This window comes from Paramormyrops kingsleyae, unplaced genomic scaffold (genome assembly GCF_048594095.1).
Source record: "Paramormyrops kingsleyae isolate MSU_618 unplaced genomic scaffold, PKINGS_0.4 ups63, whole genome shotgun sequence".
Classification (NCBI taxonomy): domain Eukaryota; kingdom Metazoa; phylum Chordata; class Actinopteri; order Osteoglossiformes; family Mormyridae; genus Paramormyrops; species Paramormyrops kingsleyae.
Window position 1 is genome coordinate 22,204 of NW_027326001.1, and position 6,263 is coordinate 28,466.

General features: G+C 42.5%; 1 long non-coding RNA gene across 1 annotated transcript; it reads right to left on the reverse strand.

The window, feature by feature from the left end:
* Positions 1-469: 469 nt before the first annotated feature.
* On the reverse strand, positions 470-4,545 carry LOC140586452 (uncharacterized). The gene is made up of 5 exons (XR_011988247.1): positions 3,381-4,545; positions 1,375-1,388; positions 1,094-1,188; positions 767-894; positions 470-548 (listed from the first exon to the last, which is right to left on the reverse strand). It is a non-coding gene; the product is annotated as an uncharacterized lncRNA (long non-coding RNA).
* Between the last annotated feature and the right edge of the window lie 1,718 nt (positions 4,546-6,263).

Below are 6,263 nucleotides of genomic sequence, written 5' to 3' on the forward strand. Positions count from 1 at the left end.
CCTCACTACCCAAAATAGGGCAGGCAGTTTCAGAAAATGGATAAACTCACTCCTCACTGATCCATTCTTTTGTGATCTTCTGCTTTTTGCATTGACTGAAAAATGCAGCAGACAGCAATAAATACCTAAAGTAAGAATCTCTCTAGACCTGCTAGACTGAGGTAAAGACCTTGACCTGTACTGTAGCTCTGCAGAGACTGAGGACCAGTCTTCCTGCTAGTGTATCACAAGCTAAAACCCTGGCTTCCTTTAAATCAGAGCTAGATAAGATTTTAACAACTCTGAGCTACTATTTAAGTTCTCCCCAAACGAGCTTGATGGCCCGAATGGCCTCCTCTCGATTGTAAATTTCTTGTATGTTTTCCCCTCGCACTTTGCATGGGCAATGAATTGGCCTTAGTAACGCGTGGATTCATAAAAAGAAGAATGAAAGACATGAACACACATATATATAAGTATATATATATTTATTTGGAAGGACAGGAGGAGGGGAGATCCTATTGAGAGCACGCATTTCACAGGCTCATTTTGTATTTTTCTGCTCCTTTCTGAAATGGGAAAAAAAAAAAAAACATTCATGAAGAACACAAACCTATAAAAGGTACCTGTGTGACACTGTTAAGGAAGGATCTGACTGGGAGAAAAGCTGGCTGAATGATTGCCTGGCTGCTGGCTGCAAATGCTATGTCAAGCAGTAATGTGGCATTAATCAACAGATGAGGGGTGATGATTAAAATATACCTGAGGGAGCCTGGTGGGGGCTTACTTGTGTCGCATGAGCCGGGCACCCTGAATTGTCCCCGGCGTCGCATTAGCGGCATGGCAAGAGTTGCCAGTTCCTCGGCTGAACTCAGTATGTGAACCTCGTAAAAACGACGGAGTAGCAGTTAAATGCTGGGGAGACAGAGGTCAGGCAGGGGTCAGAGGCCGGAAAGAAGGAGAGGAAGTCACCGCAATAACAGCAAGACTAGGGAGGTGACACTCGAACAGCTCACAGCAACAGGCTTAAAACCTCCTTTAAAAAGTCCCTCTGGAGTCCCAGTTGACCCCGTGGACGCTCACACAGACGGAAGGTGAGCCCTCTGCCTCTTACCGAAGGTCATTCGCCCACTGATGTCAGGGTTCTTTCTCAAATCGCTCACGGCCACTATGGGCAGACCCCCAGTTAATTACTGGTCCCCAGAAGTGCTGAAATCAAACAATAAAACACTAACTCACAGCTGATCTAACATGTAGCAAGCAGGGTGAAAGTACCAGTAAAGAAATTCCAGAGGATGCTTACAACATATTAGTATGAGATTACTAAACAGTAGTCATAAAATTATACCTACAATAACAAAAAATAAAAAATAAAAAAATTTGTGACTTTCTTACCGTGATGGAAGAAACTAATGGAAGGTTTTCCCAACAGGCACATTTAGATCATGGAAAGGCAAAGAGAACAAACAAAAGATAAGTGCAATTCTGTGATCACCAGCAGCACTTCTGCAATGAGACCCACATGTAAGCAATAACTTTATGGTTACATCTACAAGGCGAAGTTTAACTCATTCCCAATTGTGACAACAAATCCAAACAACCTGCCGTTACTTGTATACCACGTAGTATAAGGGCAAATTTATACTTGACACATCGTGGCCATCACGCATTTTCATCATTGATTCCATGCATCGCTTGAGCACCTATGTGAGGAATTAACATGTGCGCAAGCTGTAGTACTAACAAAAATTGGGGTGGCAGTATGGTCACCTTTTGTATTAAAGTAGCGTCTGATGTTCTCAGAATGAGTGGCTAGAAGAACAGTATGTTTTCAGAGGTAGGTAGGTAAGGGGGTGTGGGCTGATTACAGCGCATTGCTGCACCCACCACACGATGAACCACCTCAGGGGTGAGAACCTGAGTGCAGCCGTGCAGTGAGTGATACCTCAGCACCACAGTAGTCCGAATGGAGAGCGAGTTCTTTTCCAGTGACCGGAGTACTGATCCTGCCACCAGCCCCCAAATATGCCTGTAAGTTGGAGCACATCTTTACAGGGCAATGTTTTCAGAGGCAAGACAGAAAATATTCTGAGGATTATTAATTGTGTCCCTCTGTGTACACAGTCTTCAAAATTAAATGGCAGTTTAAAGTTCTAAGAAAGCAGTGTCATGTGTACAAAGTACAATGAAATCCTAGCTTTAAATTCTCACTTGCCTACTTTCATAATCAATGTTATTTTTCAATATGATTCCAGTATATCTATGTCTTGGTGATAAAATTCGCAGATTGTGCGGTTTACGTTTCACCAGAACATTATATTGTGTTTCCTATGAAAATATAAACAAGCTGTGCAATTTTAATGACCGCTCCTCATAATTATCTAGCATATGTTTAACATTAGTTAAACTATGTAAACCAAGTTTACAGCCTCTACTTTTGCAACAGCTCTGCATGCACTAATGTTTTCCTCCTTATTGTTTAAAGCACTCAAGACATTTGTGAGAAATTGATTTAACATTTTTTTTCTTTATAGATACTGCAAAGCTTACTACAGAAATGGGTTTTTTCCAATATCCTGCCGCCTAATTACAAACTACTACGCGATATCTAACATACAACGCAACATTCAACATGGGGTAGTAAAGTGATGTGTGGCAGAGCTACAGTAAGTACAATGTGGGGCGGTGAAGAACAGGAAATGCGGCAGCAGTATTATACAACACTTCATACCACAACCTCATACAACGTGAGACTGGAAATGAAGGAGCCGACCAAGATGGTTTGCTCGCACTGCCCCGTGGTGGACATGACCCTTAATCCTCCAGATAGATGTGAATATATATATATATATATATATATATTAAATGTAAACACACGAAAATTAAGCCCTTGTCGTCGGAGGCCGTCCGCCGGTGCATAGGAATGTTCAGTTCCTGGAGTTTAATCCAGCAGATATTACAGTGCTTCCACTTTAAAACCCAGATCTATCAATGCCATAGCTATGTGTGTGTGCGTATCAGTATAGGCGTACGTTACTCAAATGGATTCTCTCAGTCCCGGAGTCTGGAGCGGGTGTCCTGCCGCTACCTCCACCGATAGTAGCTTCGGAACAACCTATGGCGAGGTCGGTTACGGCCGACCACTTTGCTCCGTCATCGCGTGTGTGTCATTTCCCCGTCTCAGGTCAAGTGTCTCTGGTGAGTCTATCCTCGGACCATGAGTTTCCCTTAATTTCTTCACCGAGTCTTGGTTCAAAAGGCGCTGGCTCCTGCTGGTCAGCTAGCATTGCCCTCCTGGTAATTTGTAACTTGCCAGCTATACGCAACTCCAACGGCAAACCACGATCACAATACCAAACAAAATAAGGAAAGTCTTTGCCGACAGACTGGATTTTTCTTACCTGTCCAACTACAGCTTCCGACTGACGCATTCCCGCCGCGATTTCGCGGACAAAGTGGATTTCTCCGTTGTAATTGGTCCATCTAAAAAACACGTACTCGCTATACAACATGCTGGTAAATGTAGTATACAGAAAAAAACAAGACAGTATAAAATTCTTTTACCATACAAGTGAACCATATTTTACACATCCATGCATATTTAAAATATTTATTTCCCTTAAATTGGGTATATTTCACTCAAAAAACAGTTTAAGTTTACTCCAAAAAGTGACTGTAAATCGTAACCTTATTTGATTCAAGGCTCCCAAATTTCATCAAAACTTTGAAGCGAGATTACATCAGGGGCAAAACATATGTCTCACGGTTAATGCATGAGACTTGAGAGCCCTGCCTACCGCATTCATCGGATCTTGCTCTTACACTTTAATCTTTTCTGCACTCCATCTGTATGCGCATCCATGTAGTAATGCACACGTACCTTATTTTGTAATTTACCTGGAAACAACAAATGATTTGCTGGTAGGTGGTTATTGACTCTGTATAACTCAGGACGGTTATGAACTCCACTCCTGAAGTCCGCATGCCTGCGCATCGTCCAATAATTCTATACAAGGGGACACGTTGGAGGGCGTTTTCCCTTACGCCTCAGCGTGTGGAATACAAAGTATATGGCGTAAGGGCTGGTTGTAATTCATGTGTCTCACGGTCAATTAATGCATGAGACGTGAGAGTCCGGTTTTATTTGAGTAAATTCTATAGGTTATTTCTGAAGTGGACATGCTTAGTGCTGTGTTACATAGTAGCATCAAGAACTACAAGTTCAATTACTTTAATACTTTAAATCTATTCACAAACAATTACTTTTACTTAAGTATAAAGGCCACTTTTACTAGAGCAAAATATTGCTTGGTTACTTCTGCTTTTACTGCATCATTACTAGATTATTTTTTAAATATACAAGGGTTACAAACATAGGATTTTATTGACCTATGGAATTACGCCTGAGTGCCACATTAAATACAGTTTTTGTGGTAAATAAGACAACAGGGTTGCCATCTATCATCCTTGGTCAGCTGGCTGGCGTGAGATTTTCAATTTGAGACAAATCTGCACTCACATTTACATGTGTAAAAAAGACTTAATCTACTAGTTCTCAGCCCTTTATTTTCCTTTCATTAATGTGTTTGCATGTAGTTTTTGTACACCAGAGTGTAATAATGCATGTTCTGAGCATAACGTGTTTCGGGGAGGTATCGGTTCAATTAATATCTTAAACAGTGTGCGTCCATTGGAAGTGAGTATTACTATTTGTGCTTCATCCTTATTTCTTTGATGCCTTACAGCTGTATTTACACTGATATGGTAGAGTTTTATGGTTGTTTGAGATAGTTTTCTGTATAATTTGGGGAGCTAATTGCTAGCCGCCTAATGCTGCGCAATGGAGCTCGCTTTTAACTCCATTTGAGACAGTAATTTTTTTAGCTCTTCTTTTCTAATTGAAATGCCTTATTTTATCGGTTGTGTGTTATGTATTTAGTAGGAGAAGAATTTGGCAGCTGTAGATAATAGTGTAATGATGTTTGTGTGTGTGTGTGTGTGTGGAGGGGGGAGGGATTGGTGTGGAAGGTTAATTAAGTGGCTACACCTGGGTTGTTAGGGATGTGGGATTAAAAGAGGGAGAATACAGGGCGAGGAGGAGAGAGTGAATTCTGTGGGGACAGTGAAACAGTGGAACATGTAATGATTCATTGTAGGAGGTACCATACCGAAAGGACGGAATTAATACGGAGTCTTGAACGGGAAAAAGTGCAGTACTCACTTGTGGATTTATTACGGAAAAGCCCTGCCGATGTGTGGTTTAAGTATATTTTTCAGTATTTAAGGGTAACTGGGTTGGATAAAAGAATTTAAGATTTATTTTTTATTTTTTTTTGAGTTTGACTGTCTGATTCACACTCCCTACCGGTTGGTGGCGGTAATGCACCACAAAGTTGTTTGCCAGCCGCCATAAAACAGCAAGCAGAAGAAGAAGAAGAAGAAGAAGAGGAGGAGGAGGAGGAGGAGGAGGAGGAGAAGAAGAAGAAGAAGAAGAAGAAGAAGAGAAGAAGAAGAAGGAGAAGAAGAAGGAGAAGAAGAAGAGGAGGAGGAGAAGAAGAAGAAGAAGAGGAGGAGGAGAAGAAGAAGAAGAAGAGGAGGAGGAGGAGGAGGAGGAGGAGGGTCGCGCGAGAAAGATTGCTTGTTAGGCACAGCACTCGTTGGTTCTGGGAGGGAGGTGCCGCTCGTATGCCGTTTAGGGCTGCAGGGACAGGTTACGGTGTGGTAGGGGGAGGATAGTGTGGGATTCAATAGAATTATAAAGAACATACAATGAATAGAGGAAAAAGAGAATATAGCTTAAAGCAGGGCATGATGAAAAGGGGGGGTTCATTCTAAAAAAATGCAGTTAACTGAAACGAGAACTGACTGGCGCGCCGACAAGGCAAGGTTACCTAATCGGAACAGATAGGGGGGGCGACAGAGAACATCAGCAGCCCCTACCTCTCCCCCGTGTCAGCTGTGAATAATCTTCTCATCCACGGACCCGGTGGAGACGGCGTACTCCTACAATTGTTAGGACGGGGGGTAGTTAGGAGTGCATGATACAGTAGCTGCTGAGTCTGGGGTGTTTGATAGAGGTGAATAGCGGCATCCCCATAGTGACGTAGCGGCGGTGGAATTCCCTTTCCGCGTGGTGTCTTATTAGATTGCGGACCTGTGTGAATGTTCCTTCCCCGGGAGGGTATTGAGGGTTTGCTACGGGGAGATAGCGGGGCCGAACCCAGACCCGACCCGACCCGACCCGATAGGTCGCTGTATGAATTGTACTGAATAAAATTATTTTT